This window comes from Mya arenaria, chromosome 10, assembly GCF_026914265.1.
Source record: "Mya arenaria isolate MELC-2E11 chromosome 10, ASM2691426v1".
Taxonomy (NCBI): domain Eukaryota; kingdom Metazoa; phylum Mollusca; class Bivalvia; order Myida; family Myidae; genus Mya; species Mya arenaria.
The window spans coordinates 60005474-60026905 of NC_069131.1; the positions used below are offsets into that span (position 1 = coordinate 60005474).

General features: G+C 34.4%; 1 long non-coding RNA gene across 1 annotated transcript; it reads left to right on the forward strand.

Annotated features, from left to right (window-relative positions):
• The first annotated feature begins 16786 nt into the window (after nt 1-16786).
• LOC128204099 (uncharacterized) lies at nt 16787-18334 on the forward strand. The gene is made up of 3 exons (XR_008256092.1): nt 16787-17134; nt 17540-17692; nt 18322-18334. It is a non-coding gene; the product is annotated as an uncharacterized LOC128204099 (long non-coding RNA).
• The last annotated feature ends 3098 nt before the right edge of the window (nt 18335-21432 follow it).

Sequence of the window (21432 nt, forward strand, 5' to 3'; positions counted from 1 at the left end):
AATGTACTTGAAGCTTTGCAGACAGAATTTAATGCCATCCTCATTACCAACCATCAAAGCCTTAACCACGAAGTTGTTATAGATCTACATTTCTCATTTATGTGACAGTAAAACATAATGAATTGCGTTTTCAGATGAAAATATACCAAGAACATATAAACTGTATACAACGATATTCTTGTGTAAAATGTAGTTTGGTGTAGATTAATGAAACTTCTTTGAAATTGAAGAAAAACTCTCAAGGTACATTTTATTAAATTCGCAGGTGAAGTAGAACAATATATGTTATTAAATATAGTTTCAAAAGGTAACCTTCTCTAAAACAGCAACATGCGGACATGGGGCTAATGAAATGAAAATTATATGTTATTAAAATTCACAATGGTTACTTTTCTAAAAGAACAACCTACGGACTAGTTGCTGATTAAAAAAATCGAAGGCGAATCCATAACGAAAATTTACTGCTCATGTCCACTGAGTTGTAAAACATACACACAAACCTATCACTCAATAAACACAGTGTGGGTATACCACGTGATAAATTGCGTCATAAATGCTACGTCGGAAGGCAATATTTGCTTCGAATAAAGACTTGAAACAAAGATAACTTCTCTTTTTCTTCACCATTTTTAATGAAACATAGCGCAGTCTACGCCGCTTATGGGGCTCCGTCTTCGGTCTTTTAACAGAGTTTGATTGAGAGTTTAGATTCATAAAACATTTCGACAAACCTTTTCATAATACGGCCGTCTGACGGAGCACTGTCCAAACATTATTTTGGAAACAGGTTTGTCGAAGTGTTTGATGAAAGTATTGACCTTATCAAACTGCGGTAATAAAATGAAGGCGGGGCATTTTAAGCGGCATAGACTGCCCTTTGTTTTATTTAAAATAGTGTAGTATAAGAAAAGTTATCTTTGATTTAAGTCTTTATTTTAAACAAAATGTTGCCGTCCGTCGTAGCATATATGACGTAATTTATCACGTGGTATACACACACTGAAACAATAAGTCTAACACTAAAACAGACGTAAAGCTTCCCTTCGTGATGTCTTTAAATCGTTTTCAAAATCCGTTTTGCATATTTTAAAAATCTTCCTAAAACCTCTGTGTCTGTCTTTCTTATATACTTAAACCTTTTAACCTTAGCGATGAATCGTAGCTTCAGCAATCGAACTCACAACTAACAAGAACCGTAAAGCATGGATCATCAGAATTCACAAATGTGCTTCGAATACCTTGATAATTGATACTTTTATGTTTGTGTTAGTACTGGTTAAATACAACAATTATACCAGACACTAAAATGTATCTAAAGGAACTAGACGATATGACATTAACGATTCAAGTCATTGAATTGTCGGCAAGTGAACATGCAAACCAATGAAGTGCATAATGCCTATCCAAGACATTTACGTTCCCGTACAAGAAGTGCACAATGCCTATCCCAGACATTTACGTTCCCGTACAAGAAGTGCACAATGCCTATCCAAGACATACACGTACCCGTACGAGAAGTGCACAATGCCTATCCCAGACATACATGTACCCGTACGAGAAGTGCATAATGCCTATCCCAGACATACATGTACCCGTACGAGAAGTGCATAATGCCTATCCCAGACATACATGTACCCGTACGAGAAGTGCATAATGCCTATCCCAAACTTACACGTATCCGTACAAGAAGTGCACAATGCCTATCCAAGACATTCATGTTCCCGTACAAGAAGTGCACAAAGGCTTTCCAAGAGTACACTTACTCGTACAATTAGTACACAAAGCCTTTCCCAGACATACACGTACCCGTACAAGAAGTACATAAAGCCTATCCAAGACATACACATACCGGTACAAGTAGTGAACAAATTCTTTCCACACATACACGTTCCAGTACATGTAGTGCATAAAACCTTCCCAAACATACACAAACCAGTCCAAATAGTGCAGACAAATTATCCCAGATAAAAACGTACCAGTAAAAGAAGTACACATAGCCTTTAAAGTCAGATACGTACCCTTACAAGAAGTGAAAAAACAAAGCCTATCCCAGACGTAAAAGAAGTACGCAAAACTTTTATCAGAAATATACGTACCAGTCCATGTAGTCCACAAAAACATATCCCGGACATACTCGTACTCGTACAAAAAGTACAAAAAGTATTTCCAGACATTTGCGTACCCGTACAAGTAGTGCACAAAGCCTATACAAGACATAAACGTACATGTTTGCACAGAACCTATCCCTGACATAAACGTACCCGTACAAGAAGTAAAAAGCCTATCCCAGACGTACATGTACCAGTAAAAGAAAAACGCAAAACTTATATCAGATATACAAGTACCCGTACCCGTACAAGTATTGCACAAAGCCAATCCCAGTCATGCACTTACCAATACAATTAGTTTACAAAGCCTATCCCAGACATACACATGTACACGTACAAGAATTACGCAAAACATATATCAGACATACACGTACCAGTATATGTAGTGCACAAAAATTATCCCAGTCATACACGTTATTGTACAAGAAGTACACAAAGCCTTTCCAGACATTTGCGTACCCATACTAAAAGTGCACAAAGCCTATTCCAGTAATACCCTAACCAATACAAGTAGTTTACAAAGCCTATCCCAGACATACATGTACCCGAACAAGTAGTGCACAAAACCTAGCCTTCTGCTCATGACTTCATATTTACTTCATTGAAGACAATGCGTAAAAGTGGATAGTAAGAAATATATATTACAAAATGTTATATGTGATGTTCCGCGGTGATCCATTCTCACTCCTCTTCTATTTTTGATATATGACAATGACATAAACCTGCATTTACCGCTTTGCTAATGATTCCACTTTGCATGCATCTGTATAAAGTGTGACTGAAATTAAATTGCAGAATGATTTGGATGCAGTTGACTCCTGGTGCTCTTACACCACCAGTTAATCCATCTTGGCAAATCTTTATGCATGGTGATTTGTGTGTAAACAAATAACTACACCCTCGTTGTAAATGAATAATACAACTCTTGAACAAGTCATATGGTTTTTGTTGTCATTATTGCCTATCAATTTAACTGGAAAGATCAAATTAACGAAGTTTGTCGTTAAATGAACTCTTAAATTGCATTTCTAAAAATAATTAGTGATATTTTAAACAATGACACGAAAAAGCTTTTTTACAACGCTTATATTTTGTCTACGATGAACTATTGCTGTACAATTTGGAGCAGATGTACAAATTACACACTTTTAAACTATCCACAATTTAGTTAAACTCTGCCAACATAATTTTACAAAAACCTCTTGATCCTTTATTAAAAAAAATAAGGTTGGTTATTTTTTATAACAGATGTATATTTCATATTAGTGTCATCATCTTTAAAAATTGGTTTGGGCTCCTGCCAATATATTTAAGCAAAGGAATTACATTTAAACACAATACAAAATACTCATTAAAGTCCACTACGCACGAAACGGATATATTCACTTTGCTACAATACTTATTCAAAGATGTATGGAACACTATTCATTTTTTTGACAACTTTTTTTGGACTACTTTTAAAGCTTTGTATATGGCATACCGTACTAACGATCAATTATTGAATAATCGTAGTTCTATTGTTAATGGTTGCGTTCGAAGAATTGTTCTCTTTTGTAATAGTTGAATACCACATCAATACGGATGTGCCGTTATGTGTAATCTTAATAAAATAATATTATTACTATTATTATAATTAGAATTAAAATCATTATTATTTGTATTATTATTATTATTATTATTATTATTATTATTATTATTATTATTATTATTATTATTATTATTATAATTATTATTATCGTTATCATTATTCATCTTTTTCTTCTTCTTCTTCTTCTTCTTCTTCTTCTTCTTCTTCTTCTTCTTCTTCTTCTTCTTCTTCTTCTTCTTTTTCTTTTTCTTTTTCTTTTTCTTCTTCTTCTTCTTCTTCTCCTACACAAAAATACTACAATCAAATTTATGGTTTGTTAGCAGAGAAATTCTTCTCAATAAGATGTATGCGGATATAAAGCATAATGTCAATTCATCAAAATCTTTGGACGGTTATTGCTACAGTATGAATATCAAGTTGATTTAAAAGTATGTGCGTTTAAAATTTATTAAAAACAACAGTAAATTATAGAGATTGGGCGTTATCCGATTAAGCAAATGCAAAAACCATCAAATAAGCCTATATAAGATTCCTGAAACTATGGGCAATTATATAACACGTGAATTTCATGGTACTGTTTTCCGCCAGAACAATAAACACAGGTTCGACACCTGCTGTTACAGTAATCGAATCGTTTTTATTCCTATTTTTTAATATAATATTAGTTAAAATTTTAAAACATGTGTGTTTCTTAAATATTCGAATATATTTAACAAAACCATAAATCAAAACTGCAGCGTTTGGCCCTTTGTGTATTATACCATAATAAATTAACGCAAGTGGCCATTAAATACATATTCGTTGGTAGCAAGATCCGTTAACTCTTCTTAAATTCAAGTTATCATAAATTCAACTTTGAAAGAGAAAAATGTCTTTGGATTAATATTAAGCCCTAAGTAGCATTTCCATGCATTGATATGAAAGCGCCCTCAGTAGTCAATTCAGCTTCAACAACTCAGAATCCTTTTTAGTAGAAATCAATGATAACAATTCGTATATTCCAATGCTTCAAAATAATAATCAAGCCATGAAGTAAATAACAACACGTTCCCTTATACTACATAATATTTATCCTTGATAATATGAAAACAAATCAGTTACGTCACTAAACAATGTGATTGAAATTCTATACTCGAGCATAACATATCGTGTAATTTCTCAATGAATGTGTTCAACTTGGTATAAACCGTATCTTTATTCAGAAAATTATTTTCATTTTTAAGTAGCCGGTTCAAGATCAGAATAAGCTTGCTTTTATTTAGGTATTTTGAACTGAACGAACATAATTATTTCTTGAAATGATTTTGTTTATTTTCTTTATAAATGTAACGTTATTCAATGCATGGAACTTATTTCCTGTCAATGTTACGTTTATTTTTCCTCTTATGGTAAATTAAATTACTGGTTCCATTAAATTGCCATCAGTTCCAAACGCAGTCGCACGATCCGTTGAGTGCTCTGATATTCATGATAAACATAATATAACAGTTAAAGAGAAAGCGGTATCAATAAATACTTAAACGTAAGAAACATTTCCATCGTTATATACAAATCCCTTAGGCAATCAGTTTGCGCTCCTTTTAAACAAATATTTCGTAGTTGTTGAATGCTGAAAACATCTTAACTGTTTAATATCTTAATGTATCGCATGGACGATAACGTTTTCTTAAGCATTCCAGCCATAATCGGGTATAATGATTATGGTGAATCGAAAGTTTAATGGACCAGCTGTAGTCTCATGGGAATTCATTTCGGTTATAATTGCTGTATGTTCAAAGAACGATATCTTAATTATTATTCGCTTGATAGAGAGCAATGATTCACTAAACTGTATCGTTTAATACTGTTAATTGTTATTTTTTTTAATATTTACAAAACGAAAAGTTATCTCCTTTAGTACAATCTTAACCAAAAAAATAGTTACAGTTACAGAACATTTGCAACATCAGTAATTATATGCCTTTGGCCAAACACAAACATCATTGTATATATAAACACGGAAAGTTGCACAATTAAACAGATGAAATAATAATACAATAATAAGTGCAAAATACATCAAATCAATAAAGTAAAACAACATTAACTATTCAATTCAAAGAGCAACGAAAGCAATAGTAACAGTACGTCTTGGCATAGTATCAAATACATTTTTTCTTAGTTCGACTGTTCGTATAAGACTTAATAAATATAAATCTTTGAAATATCAATTTAAGTTAAACACGTCAAGATACAAAGAAAGTGATGTTTACACATAGTAAATGACACATACGTTGTTTTACCATGGCGAAACAGTTTCACTGTCATACCTTTTAAATTTACTAAAACCTGATTCTTAATAATATAAATTCGGCAGCTTTACCCCAGTTCATAATAACGTGAACGATTACATCTACAACTAATCTTTAATATTATACCTCACATAAATTTGTCCCTTCTTAGTATATATAAACTCGATCGGTCCGTATATCACTGTATTTTTATGAAAATCCAGTTTAATGACGTCAGCGGTCCATATTAAATTTTGGCTGGTCCGGACCTCGCCAAAAATGTAATATGTACCGCTGACATCATACAATTGGTAAGTGCGCTTTGCTATTTTCACAACGGCGAAAACTTGTCGCAAGTGAACATTATTAGCTTTGTTCAATAAAACACATTTAACTCGCTTTAAAAATATTGAATTGTAATGAAAAGTCTTCGGTATAATATAAGAAATATAACACACCACTTCGGGTCATATGGCATTATAAGGACCGGTCAGTCAGCCCCCGAAGGTAAATGGACCTCGGCTAACGCCTCCGTCCATATACGCCTTCGTTGGCTGACTGGTCGGTCCTTATAATGTAATATGACCCTCAGTGGTGTGTTATATTTCTTAAATATAACGCAATACATGAACAATGAACTTAAACCAATAGAGATCACTTTTTTCTGGCTGAAAGAAACTCGAAACTGGACAAGATAAATACACAGATTCGGTATAGCACCCATATATTATATATTATTTACACATGAACAAATATGCGAAGACAAAACACTCAATTAAAAGATAATATATAACATTATTATTATTATTATTATTATTATTATTATTATTATTATTATTATTATTATTATTATTTACCAAACTTATATAGCGCCCTTTTCATATACACGTTCAAAGACGCTTTACAACGATATAATCTGATATCTAACTACAAGCAATATCATTAAAATACTAGACAGCTTTTGAACAATAAATGTACAACATACTATAAAATATGAAACACAATAAAATGAAATGTGGTTTTTAACTGGTCGTCTAAATTAAAAACAATAAATATCAATATCATACGATAAAAAATATTCTAGCGAAACTTTGAAAAAAAATAAAAATGATATTAATATAATTTACGCCCGACATCTAAATTGCCTTTATTTATTGTATCAATAGTCTTAAACAGTTTACATAGAATATGCAACTGTACTAAAAGATCATGGTAGAATTAAAACAGGTTGTAAAATTATGTTAAATTTCCATTCCATTGAATTCGCTTACTTCATTTAAAATAAGATCAATACAATAAATTATGAATATCCGTTAATATCCTTAGAATTAGCTATTTAACACAACAATGATTTCAACGGTTCTCAATTTGATTTAACCAAACCGGTCGTTATAATCAGCTATATACCTATCACTTTAAACTAAATAGCTTGTAGCTATTGAATGTTAAAAAAAACACATTAATGTTTGATTTCTTAATTTCTCGCATGGTCGGTATCGTTTCCTTGATCCCAGATCACAGATATTCGAGCGAAATTCTTTATGCCCAATACGTTTAATTAACGTTAAAGGAACTCGTAAATTACAAAATTATTACGGCGAACCGAATAATCTATGAACCAAGTGTAGTTTCATGGCGCGAAGGGATTTCAGCCCGTTTAATTTTGGTAATAATGGCCTGATGTTCAGTAAATGATATCTAAAGTTTCTAACATATAGTTGTAGGGTATTGATTCACTTGAATTTTTCATGTTTCTCTTTTCATTTCTACAAAAATGCGCTATACTCAGGCCAGGATATATAGGAAAAATGTACGAAGTGATACTTCAGTTCAACTCTATTGGTATTTACATATTTTCTATTCTCTGCTGCCAAGTTCGATCAAAAGAGTCGGCAAATATATATAAGGAATGTTTTACATATTGTTTTTTGTCGTTTAATCATAAAGCATATCCGACATTTGGAAATGCATGTTCAATATTATAATTTATATAAAACGTCATTTTATGAGGAATAATTTATGAAAAAATGTAAACCGATATGATAAATTTAAACCCCTTTACTATTACATTCAACTGTTATTTTATAACCCTTGAAATAAAATAAAGATAATGCCCAGTTATTATGGACAGCGGCAATCAAGCAGACTCTGCCCTGTTCATACCATGGACATTGGCAATCACGCATACTCTGCCCTGTTCATACCATGGACAGTGGTAATCTAGTAGAGTCTGCCCTGTTTATACCATGGACAGCGGAAATAAAGCAGAGCCTGCCCTGTTCATACCATGATCAGCCTTGTTCATACCATGGACAGTGGCAATCAGGCAGATCCTGTCCTGTTCATACGATGGACAGCGGCAATCAAGCAGAGTCTGCCCTGTTCACACCATGGACAGTGGCAATCAAACAGAGTCCAAAGATGTATGGAGCATATTCCAGTTCTTAGACAAGCCTCTACATAAATTACTTTTAAAGCTTTGTATAATTATATGGCAAACCGTATTAATGATCAATAATTCAATAATCGTAGTTATATTATAAATGTAAGTTGCATTCTAAGAATGTGCCGTTATGTGTTATTTCACTTTTTTGCATGAAATAAAGTTATAATTATTATTATTATTTTTAGTAGTAGTAACACGTTACACTCAGCTATATACCTATCACTTTAAACTAAATAGCTTGTAGCAATTGAATGTTAAAAAAAACACATTAATGTTTGATTTCTTCATTTCTCGCATGGTCGGTATCGTTTCCTTGATCCCAGATCACAGATATTCGAGCAAAATTCTTTATGCCCAATACGTTTAATTAACGTTAAAGGAACTCGTAAATTACAAACTTATTACGGCGAACCGAATAATTTACGAACCAAGTGTAGTTTCATGGCGCGAAGGGATTTCAGCCCGTTTAATTTTGGTAATAATGGCCTGATGTTCAGTAAATGATATCTAAAGTTTCTAACATATAATTGTAGGGTAGTGATTCTCTTGAATTTTTCATGTTTCTCTTTTCATTTCTACAAAAATGCGCTATACTCAGGCCAGGATATATAGGAAAAATGAACGAAGTGATACTTCAGTTTAACTCTATTGGTATTTACATATTTTCTATTCTCTGCTGCCAAGTTCGATCAAAAGAGTCGGCAAATATATATAAGGAATGTTTTACATATTGTTTTTTGTCGTTTAATCATAAAGCATATCCGACATTTGGAAATGCATGTTCAATATTATAATTTATATAAAACGTCATTTTATGAGGAATAATTTATGAAAAAATGTAAACCGATATGATAAATTTAAACCCCTTTACTATTACATTCAACTGTTATTTTATAACCCTTGAAATAAAATAAAGATAATGCCCAGTTATTATGGACAGCGGCAATCAAGCAGACTCTGCCCTGTTCATACCATGGACATTGGCAATCAAGCATACTCTGCCCTGTTCATACCATGGACAGTGGTAATCTAGTAGAGTCTGCCCTGTTTATACCATGGACAGTGGAAATAAAGCAGAGCCTGCCCTGTTCATACCATGATCAGCCTTGTTCATACCATGGACAGTGGCAATCAGGCAGATCCTGCCCTGTTCATACGATGGACAGCGGCAATCAAGCAGAGTCTGCCCTGTTCACACCATGGACAGTGGCAATCAAACAGCGGCGATCAAGCAGAGTCTGCCTTGTTCATACCATGAACAGCGGCGATCAAACAGAATCTGCCTTGTTCATATCGTGGACGACAGCGGCATTCAAGCAGCGTCTGTCCTGTTCATAACTTAGAAAGCGGGAAGCAATCTGAGTCCGACTTGTTAATAACACGGACAGCGGCATTCAAACAGAGTTTGTCCTGTTCATTTAATGAACAGCGAAAATCAAACCGAGTCTGCCATGTTTAATCCAATGACAGCGGCAATCAAGCAGTTACCTCCCTTGCCATTCCATTGGTAGCGATAATCCAACAAACAAAGACTTACATGTTCATACATTGAATTCATGTTGTGCTTCGTATCTTCTTAATGCTAACATGAATTAGTGTTGTTGTTATTTTTATATTTGCACTGTTTATTGGTATATCTATGACATTTCTTCAACACATAACTGATAATCAACTCGATGTACTTCAAAGGGAACGAAGATAAGCAATGCAATATTCATGGAACCAGGAAATAACTTTAGATCATGCATCGTGAATTTTGGATAATTGGATAATAGACACAAACATGTATCATATTTTTTTTAATTACACACTTCATTGCTATCCAATCAAAGTGTTTTTGATTGTGTACTTTTACATCTGTGATACCAAGTTCAAAACATAATAAACAAGCTCATCGAGTTTCATTGCTACCAAATGGTGATCAGTGTATGGTAGGGGTTTGTTGACTGTGTGGAGATTTTTAATCGGATAATAAGGAAGGAGGTCTAGTGTATTTCCAAGGCTGTGGGTAGGACCTGTAATGTACTGCTTGAAGCCATTATCTTGTAGGAAGAGGCTGAACACTTCAGTTTTTCCAGTTTGATTAAAGTCTCCAAGCAAGACTAGGTTCTGAAGATTTATATCTTGTATCTGTAAACGTTAGTAGATAGGAACGCAAGGCTATTCCGAGAATTTCAATATCTCTGTCTTCAAAGTCCAGATTGTTATAAACAAGATGTTGTCGATCAAATATGGCAAGTCCATTATTTTTGTGGTCAAGGACCATATCATAACCGGTGATTAATATCTGTCTGGGAGAAGATTTCATTTTTGTCTCCGTTAAGCACAGGACATCCATCTATTTAATAGTTGGATCATGTATCTGGTCACAAGCATGCTTCCTCAGTGACCTTATGTTGGTGTGTCCAATGTACAAACCATTGCCATGTAAATACAGTGGAATTTCAAGCAATGATTCAGACAGCATTCTTGTAATTTCTTCTACAGCTTTTTTGTTGACAACTATGTCTGACTAAGAAAACTTTAATACCTTAATGCCTGACCTGTTTGTTGCTCTACTAAGCATTGTATATGCAAGCCCTTGGAATGAAGCCATTTTATGGGTTTTTCCTGGCTTGCAAGTCCGCAATGAGAAGAGTGTATGTGCTCCCTTGTGATTTGTGTACTGTGAGAGCATAAGCTAAAATACCAGGAAACATTTTTCTTTCAACTGACACAGTTTTCTTGTCTTTGATAAAAAAATGTGGAAGAAATTGGTGTAATTGGAACTAAATGTCGGATGCCCAGTGGACTGGATTTCTTGAGCTCATTCCCAACGACAGAGTTTCCGAATTCCAAATAAATGCATCATTGAAGTGGTTTGTAAGGAAGAATATCAATGTGTTTTATGGTACCAATTACTCCATTGACTAGATGATCTGATGTGTTATTTTTTTGTTATCATGAATGGTGCATCTACTGCTATCTTCATTGAAGTTGGCAATCCTCCGGTTTCATATATATTGGTGCTGGTGACTTGAACAGATACTGAGTTTGTGTGGAGATTTTTTTCGTGTCCTGACAGTGGATCAGAAGATGAGGTTCTGGTAACGTTTTGAGCTGCTGCTCATTGTAGAGAGCTGCCAGCTGGTTTGTTCGGAATAGGTGGACAGTGTCTTGGGAAAATTTGCTAGTGTCTGTGTGTTCAAGGTTTTTGAGGTCTTGTTCGTCCTCTTGAGTTAGGGTGCCAACCCTGAAGTTCTTGAGTATTTCTGCAAATCGAGGGTCCCCCTTTTGACGTACTATAGTTTTCAAGTCTTACAGCTTGAAGAGTTTTCTCCAGGTTGATCCTGCTAATGCATCATACCCTTGTGTAGCCATACTGAAAACTGGACTTTGTCCAACTGGATTGAGCTGTTACAGGACTCCAACTGCTTGAATTGAGATTCCTGCGAATGGCTGGATGTAGGTCTGAAATATTTCTTGTAATGCACAGGATAGATGATTCTGAAAGGAAGAAACCAAGCATTGAGATTTCATCTGTAACAATAACTTTTAAGTTAGCGAAGTTACATCTCATTGTGTTAAGTCTGCTTTGATTTGGTGGTTTGTATGTTAAATCCATGTCATATTTGTGTTTCTTTACTGGTAACCCAAAGGCAGAATGTCATTCCATTGATGTTTGATGCTGCCTTTCTTTTGGATGCGGTCATCAAAACTGTTGGCTTTTTAGGGTCTTGTTCTGCAGGTCTGAATGCTCGAACAAGTGCTTCATACAATGTGTTGATCAGGAATGTTTTTCCGCAGCCTGCCCCACCGGTCAGAATAATATAAGACGGCTCTGTTTTAACTTGATCAAGTATTTTGTTTGTTGCCCAGGTATATAGATAGTCAAATAAGTTTATTTGTTCTATATTTAGGTGTCTTACATTGGCCAGAAACTCCTCTTAACATAACATATTAGTAGATGATAATGTAAATGTGGATGGTGTTTTTTTTCTGTGTTTGAGGGTCAACTGCACAGGCCTCAAGATTGACAGGATCGAGTAATGGAAGAACTGTTGCTTTAGTTTCAGGATCATCTGCTTGTTGTATTACAATTTCCGTCCACATTTCAGGTCCAGCTGCATCTGGGTCAACATTTTCAAGGGTGTGTTCAACTTGATCATTGTATGTTTCATAACTCTCTATGTTGTGTGAGATAATTTCTTTGACACTGTGAAACATTTTTTGAAAAGAATCCTGAAACATTAGTTCCTCTTTAGATCTCCAAGGCAAGTATAAAATGAGAAGGCGATGGAAATACATTTCTTCGTCACGCTGTGTTGAAATGGTATGATACCTTGTAACTTTGGATGTGGACTGTTTTGAAATAACACTCATGCTATTCTTCAGGTAATATAGTGTGTTTTTTTGCTGGTGTGTCAGGTTCGATTTCTGGAGTATTTTCTTAATCATTCCTAGTGCATGAACCTATGTTAAAGTTGGAAACAAATTCAGCTTAGCAAATGTTTTCCATACAGTTTGGTCTGTTTGTGTATTTGTCATGAATGCTAGGTAGAAATATGTCTGTTTCATCATCCAACATATGTTCTAAAACTTGTCGTGATTTTACAATGCGAGTTCTCTTTTGTGGGATATCTGTCTGTATGAATTGTACATCAATATTGGAGTTATGTAATGGCAGAGAAAGAATCCTCAAGACTGCTTCATGTTCAGAGACTTCACGATACTTTATAAAGATATGCCCTATATCACTGAATGCCTGTCTAATTGGCTCACAGTCAGTTTCTTTACTTGCTTTCCGCATCATATCTCTCATCGCCCGTTCAAGCTTACAAATATATGATGTTAAATATGCGACGCAAGCCAATATGTTTGTGATGTATTGAATGTCCATGTTTGCTCTTAATGCTCGTAATATTGGTTTGTTGTAGTTAGTGACCATCAGTTCTTGGGGTGATCTTTTCATTAAAAGGTTAACTGCTCTTGCATCTGATTTTAGAAAACTGCTGTTTTCTCCTTCAGGAAGTCTTGCGATCATTGTCTGAGGTGAAGGTGCTTAAGGGTAGTAAAATTTGCTGGGGGGTTTTCTTGCATGTTCTGGTATTATGGTGAGCTTGGCACTAATCTGATCGATCATTACCATGATATGGTTCCTGACAAGATAATTCTAAGATTTGACATAGTGACCTAATATTCGATCATTTGTGACCCAGTTTTATACACGTTTAAAAGTTCATTAAGGAAAACATTTTGATTAAGTATCTTGAATATTTGACTATGCAAAATGCCTCTAGTTTGTTCCAAAGATATTTCTAAGATTTGACCTAGTACCCTAGTTTTTGACCCCATGACCCACTTTTACAAGTGGTCGAGATTTGATCAAGGGAAACATTCTGGCCATGTTTGAACATTTTCTGATCAATGCCTACCAATATATGGTTCCGTACTGACGGACGAGCGAAAAGGACGGACGGAGGGAATGACGGACAACGCCAAAACACTATCCTCCTCCCGAAACCTTCGATTCGGCGGGGGATAATAATTAGATAGCAATGGATACTTCAGGGACAAGCCAATGACCCGGCACTTTAACTAAGATACTATTTAAGTACACCAAGCCCAGCCACCACACTTACTATACCACATTAGTTATAGCCGTTTCAAGTTAAATGAGCATCAACTAGTATGCTACGTAACCAAATTTTTTGAATCAAATTGTGATACATTTGTTCTTGTATCTTCATTCAGCTTTCAATATTAGGGGCATAGCAATTGTGCCACAGATACAAAAAGCTTAGCGGGCATAAGGTTACTTATGTGATTTTGTTTAAAATGCACCTATCCGAATGTTATTTTAGATTGATATTAACAGACATTTCATATGAAACGAAGTTTCTGTTATTTACGAACACCCATTCGTTACAATTTTGAAGTCATCTAATTCTAAACTCTCTGTTTTTAAACAATGGAAAACATAATATGCAAAAGTTGCCTTCGGCACCAGGATTCGAACTTGGAAAGCTAGAAAGCAACCGCCCAACCACAGTAGCAAGTATTGATATCAGTATCACAGTGAAATTTGAACAATTCCCATACCAGGATTTGGTTTATAATAGGTTTTTTTTAATAAGTGTTCAAATAAAGTGACTTGAAACGAGCTTTGGCGTTCAACTTAAGCGAAATGAAAAACATAACATACTTTTTTCGTACAAGCAAAAACCTTAACACCGATCGAGTGATAGCTGGCGTTACTTGGCAACATGGAAACAACGCCGATATAACGATCGTTCTCGCATTAAAATCCTTTAATTGGAATACCGATTATATATATTGTAAATTTAAGTCCCCATCCTTGTGTAAGTTATGTTCAATAGCTTAATTCTTCTATGATTCGGAGTTCGCCTTGGTATTAATTTGTCGAGAATAAGAGTATCTGCACATAGATAAGAGATAAAAACCGGTAGATGGCACAAACCAGTAGTAAAACGGCACTGGGAGAGAAAATGTCTTGCATATAATTCACTAGAAGATGAATTTCATTTAATTATTGAATGTCGACTGTACAAAAATCTAAGAAAGCAATCCTTAAAAATATATCATTATACCGCAGCGAATTAACCTAAATTTATTTCATGATTTAATTCGCAAAATGTTACTGCAAAGAGAAACCTTGCCATTTATGTGAATAAGGCAATGGAACTAGGAGAACTATATTTATTGTATTACGGGTTATATGGTCAACATTAACTACTTCTCGCTTAAATGTATTTCATGATTTGCTGTATTTATAATTTTGATCAGTTGCTTATATGAATGTAATGTACATTAATCTTATTAAGAAACATGCTTCGTGATCATATTTTGTATTCACATAGGCAATTTTGTCTAGATGTATTTGGAAATAAACTAAAAACTAAACTGAACTAAATTTAATTCGATGACAATCTTTCCTTAAATGAAAAAAAAAATGTTATGTGGATCGCGTAAAAGACAATTTATTTCAATAGGTTCACAATAATTAGCGGCACATACTTAAAGAAGATATTATGTTGCCTATAGCCCATTGATTGCCACTAATTATAAACATATTCGCAATCTTGCTTGTAGATAATCCACAAGAAAGCATGTCACAGTTCCACCATCGTTAAGAATTGAGACATTCCATGAATGTATTCGAACGAACTAGTTCATTCTTCAATTCGACTGCAATGCAGTTTTCCAGGGTTTTTCTAATCTTACATATTCCTGTTCATTTATTTTTCTATTAAGTTCCATTTTTATTACAATGCATATGATTCTTTAAATACTAACTGTTAGTACCATCTTCTGAAATGAGTTCAGCTGTACTGCAAAATTAGAGATTAACATATCGAAAGTAATTTAATAACAACAACAAATACACATACTTTTACAGTCCTGTGTTATTATCTAAGTGATATAACTTGCCATTAAATGACCCGATTGCTTCGTACCAAGAAATTTCGCAGGCAAATTTCATCAGCTGGTTTCGAACTACATCACCAGTCTATTCAATCAGCTTCCTTAATCATGTCAGCAAATGGTCATGTTCCCTGTAAATACTGTAAATGCATAGTGCTTGCGGATTGTGTTTTAAACCAAACACAACTATGTAAAATGTATGAACACTGAATTTTAACCAGGGGTCACAGTTTCGATCCATCGCCTCACTACTAAAACTACTGATCGTCTTTCGGGAGGGACGTTAAACGGTGATCCGTGTGACAGTTCACGTTACAGACCATGTGTAGCTCTAACCACGGTTATCTTCTGTGTTTGTGCAATTCAACGTAATCTAACAAGACTCTGTGCATTATATATTCAAAGTTTGGTTTTGATATGTATTTCTGTTTTCTTTCTCTTGTTGATATCTTCTTGTTCTTTCAATTAACTTACTTATTGCTTTCACCTGTTCTTGTAATCAACCATTCATCATTCTGACCATACTGACTGTTTATATAAATATATGTTTATATTTATAATATTTTACCAAGAAACTATTATATAACATGTTTTCGACAACAAACATTTATGTTGTCGTAACAAGTTTGGCATTCTCACTTTAAACGACGCTTATGAATAAGCCAGGGTTGGCGTAAAACAAATGTATCCCAGCCTCACCTTATACATATACCTTTTAAGGCATTACCAAAGATCAATCATAATGAATTATTTGGGGAGCTGTACCTGAAGTAAATAAAATCAATTAATATTTTTGAAAATTATTAGCCAAAAAAGTGAAAACTCTCCGTTTCCTCGCGGATAATCGTCAATATGTGCGACAGTATGACTGTTCGAGCATAATACATATCTCAGTTAATACGGAGTTTGAAAATATGATATTTGTCATGTACAATTGACCTTACGACAGGATTTGATTGACAGGTCCTATCAGCCAATCAGAATGCAGGGCTGATAAGCCGTGTTGCTATCCGCCATTTTGTCCGTCAAACTGACCAGAGTCCGTCATATACATGCGCTGGCAATTCCTCGCCTTTTTAAGTATTATGGTAAAAAGGTGTTGTCATGGCACTTGTAATTCGGATATAAGGTAGCCAGGCCGACTAAAGATGGCTTCCAATTCGTTCCGTATTCGAAACCAGCGAGTTATTTAGAAAAATACAAGTGCTGTATCAGACTCTGTGGAAGACCTCATCAACAGCTGAACTTGGAAATTTTGAAAGATCGTTCAAAGGCGAAACATCTATACGTCTGTACAAAAGTATTTTTTTGAACCAAACTACTTATTTCAATCCGCTCAAAATTTATTTAATCATGAAATTGTCCGTGCATGACCTAAATAAGTGTTACTATTTTTAAACTATAAACATCGTACATTTATGCTTTGGCTTGTGTTGTCAAATCGGCATTAATGGCCATTAAATATCAGGTTCAACATGGACACGATTGATTTCATTCAAGATAGAGATATTTTTGTTGAAACCGTTATATAGTTTTTATAAACTGCTTTGCTTTCAAAGTTAATCAGGAAATATCGTACAACTAAATTTTTGTCCGAACCATCGCATGCTTCCGAATCTCATCTACTCGTATGGATCCTATGTGAACAATGGCTTTTGTAGCTGTCATTCCGACACATTTCATAGATTTCTTATTTTCATATCAGCACTTTGTCGACGGGAAATCCAATCAAGAAAACCCTGACCCTCAAGCAGCTACTGTATTTGACCAGCTCACACCAGCTAGGCCTCCTCCAAAACTCAGATAAATATTTGAGCCACCAAAAAAATACGAGAACAGATCGGTCTGAATCGTTAAGGTATTATTTTCTGTATAAAACAATTTATTTCACTGTACATTTAAATCAATTATTATGTTCATTAGAACTTGATTCTGCCAAACATGTGCTGTAAAGTCTTAGACTTATTATGAATAAAGAACAAGTCAAACATGTACATATTATCATTGTTATTCTTATATTTTGGGCCATTTACGTAAATCTACAATATTTAATGATAGTTCATCCAATGTTCAGAGTCCGGATCACATGCACACTCGATTAATAGTATTCTTAAAGTTGCACTCTCACAGAATTCTAGTTTGACACTTTTTGTCTCAGAATCGGCTTATTTTGCCATTCTTTAAATTAAGACCTAATATATAAATCACAAAGCAAACTTCTCCGAGCCAAAATATGATAAATGCAATCAAATCCTGTGTAAGTTGTCAAAGTGATCAATCTGTGAAAGTGCAGCTTTAACAGTGAAAAATAACTTCTGCTAATGCTATATATTTTAAAATATATTTGTCATTGCAATAAAGAGATATTCACCTACAATATCATACATAAACACCAAAGAAATATCAAAGTTTAAGTAATGTTTGCAAAACAACAATGTATTTAATAAATCTGATATTAAATATGCAACAACTGGTGTTATACTCCAGAACTGAAGCTAACATCCTAGAGGTACATCCTTCCAAGAGTCCATCAAAACAACATGCTGAACAACTTCAAGAACTCTCTTCAAAAGACCACACTGTCCTGAAATAAATAAAAGATGCCAATATTAAAATAAATCAGTTACATGTATTGTTAAATATTTTAATACTAGCTGTAAATGCTACTGCCTTTGATGTTTGCTTTCTACATGTATATCATAATGAAATATTGATAAGATAATAGCTAATGTTTTGTGGTTGTTGTTTTTCTCTGGACAAATAGTCCATTACTTTTGTACAGCAAAGTAAAACTAAATGTTATAAAAAGCTTTAAAATAGGTCCTACCGATTATTTGTAAAACTTGTCATCACTGGTTTTCTCTTGCGGTTGACATTTCCTGGACTGGCAAATATCATGTGTGAGTGGGGGGGGGCGGTTTCCGGTCTTATGCTAGGTCCCCTGTTGCGGTAGGCTTGTTGAAGACAATAATAAGGGGACTTCCTTATCTCCATCAATCAGAATACTTTAATGGTGTCAACGGTAAATAGCAGGAGACCCTTCACCAGCCTTAACCGGTAAATGGGGGAAGGGTAGTGTGTGTGGGTTAGAACCAGCTGCCCGGTCAGCGTAGTTGGTTAGAGCGCCGGGCTAGTGTTCTGGTGGTTGTGAGTTCGAGCCCCACACCGGGGGCAATTTTCCTCCCAGGTCTACTTTTACAGCCAGAGTGTGTGAACATGTTCCACAATTTCTGTAAGAACAAAAATCAAAGCATGTGAATGTTTGAGCAATGCAAAAGTTACAGATTGGTATCACCCACGATTGTCACTTGTCAACTATTACATTATTATTCATAAGGGGGAGTGTTCAATCGCTTAGAACTGAAACGTTTTATGCATAACACCAATAAACCATTTCTGCTCATACTATGGAATACAAGGTTATACTGTATAGCTGGCATGTAACTGTTATTTAATGTCACTTTCGGGTTCCCCATTCCGGCCATATATGATTTACTCATATTGTGCGATGATTTAATCTTTAATTCAACAATAATGTAAGAAGGACCAGTGTTATTAAAAGTTAAACTTACCCTTGTTTGCATTTACAGTATGCGTCACACACACGCTTTTCCTTTGTATCGATGTCAATGTTGACAACATGGCGGCTATCCGATTGTCTCTGACTTGGATAGATTACACCCCGTCAATGTTAGATATCGTCATTTTCTAAAGATATATCGAGCCTTCCGATGTAGCAGCCAGTTACAAATTCCTTTGACTTCTATTTTTTTCGCATTGTAATGTCACATTTATGATAATTTGTCAGGAATATCGGAAAGCGAAACGACGCGAGACGCGATTACTTCCTCGTTTGTTTGACGGACATAGACAGAGTTCGCTCCCTTGATATCAGGGGGCGTGGCTTAGAAGCAGCTGTCGTAAGGTCAATTAATGCACGTGTAACGTGTACGCTGTTACTTATAGTCATAGTTGTGGGCAAATTAAGTATCGATGACACACCTGAAAATAATTATGTCTACGTTCAAGATAGAACATTTTTGTAAAAATAAATCGTTATGTTTAAGGTATGTATTTCTAGCGTTTTTTTTTTATTTTGAATTCCTGCATTGTAATTATGTGTGGTTCTGTGTCAATAACAATATCTCTATAGTAACATGATGAAAAAGCATCGTTCTACTGAACCTCAACACTTCAATTAAACGACTGAATGCAATACTACATAATTATGTAATAGGAGGGAAAGGCATTCAACGTCCTAGCACGAAACCAAGGTACTTGGCTGATTATTTCCAGGAAATGTTTTATTTTTTTTTAATCTGTTATTAACATGTTATGCCTTTGATTACAGCAGCTGAAACCTGGTCTAATAAAAAAAATATGTTACGAGTTTCGTGTTAAAACTATGCATACTGAGGCTACTTCTTGTTTCACGCTTAGTTTATTTTTAAGGCTATCCGAATCTAATTGTATATTTAGCGTCGTCTGGCAGATAAATTGTCGGATCAAAACAAAAACATATTTATTGGTATAAGATAGGAATATTGATAATACATGTTTGATATTCATCATTATTTATCGATTTATGAATGATTTTCGAAACAATACAAACACAAATAGCAAATCATGCATGCACATATTAATGAGTGTGTATCAATGCTTAAGCAAGTCTGCTGTATGTTCAAAACAAGTAGAAATTAAGGGATTATAATACAAACGTTACATCATTTCGTTATACACTGGGTAATCTAAGTATTATTGGCCGGCCCTACTTTCACAACAAAAGTCTTAATATATGCGGTACAAATAGAATCTAGAATATCGACCAAGGGTCAAATGAACTGAAACACCATATACTTATATGAAATCTAGAGATGGATATTTCTAATTTAATTGTCAATTCTTATTTATTGCATGATTTTTCAATGGAGAGTAAAAAGAGTTAATACAATATTGTTCCATTTTTACAGTAGATCTACATCATTTTAATTCATTTAATGCATTACAAGTACAAATATACGCGTCTAATGAACTAATGTATGGGCGTATTAACCCCCTCCCTCCCCCATCATTTAACATTACGGAGTCATAAAACCCCTGTTAAATAGCTTTTAACGCAATTCTTGTTTGTAATTATCAAATCATAAAAACGGATTTATAATGTGAAATGTAAGACAAAATTTCACTTTGAGGTATGCAGAAACTCAATCTCTTGCACGATTCGTCAAATAGGTTAATAGTATTCGGTAATCAGGGAAATTGATGTATATTCGGTGCACAAAGTTCGAATCCTCAATTGTAATAGTACAGCATGGATCATTTGCTTTTCACGTATTGTTTCTGGTTCATTTTTCTTCTGCTAATTATTATTAGTGTTGCATCAGATTATGAACACAATAGTTTAAATGCATGTGATCCTGATTAAGAAATGCCAAAAAGCATTTATCTTTGATACTTATCATGCAAGGTACCATAGCAACCATTAAGGTTAATGCGTCGCTAAAAATATTCGTACATTTTAAATGTCACGGACGATCATGACTCTCAAAAAATAAATGTTGATCAATTATAAAATTGACAACAATTGCTGATTGCAAC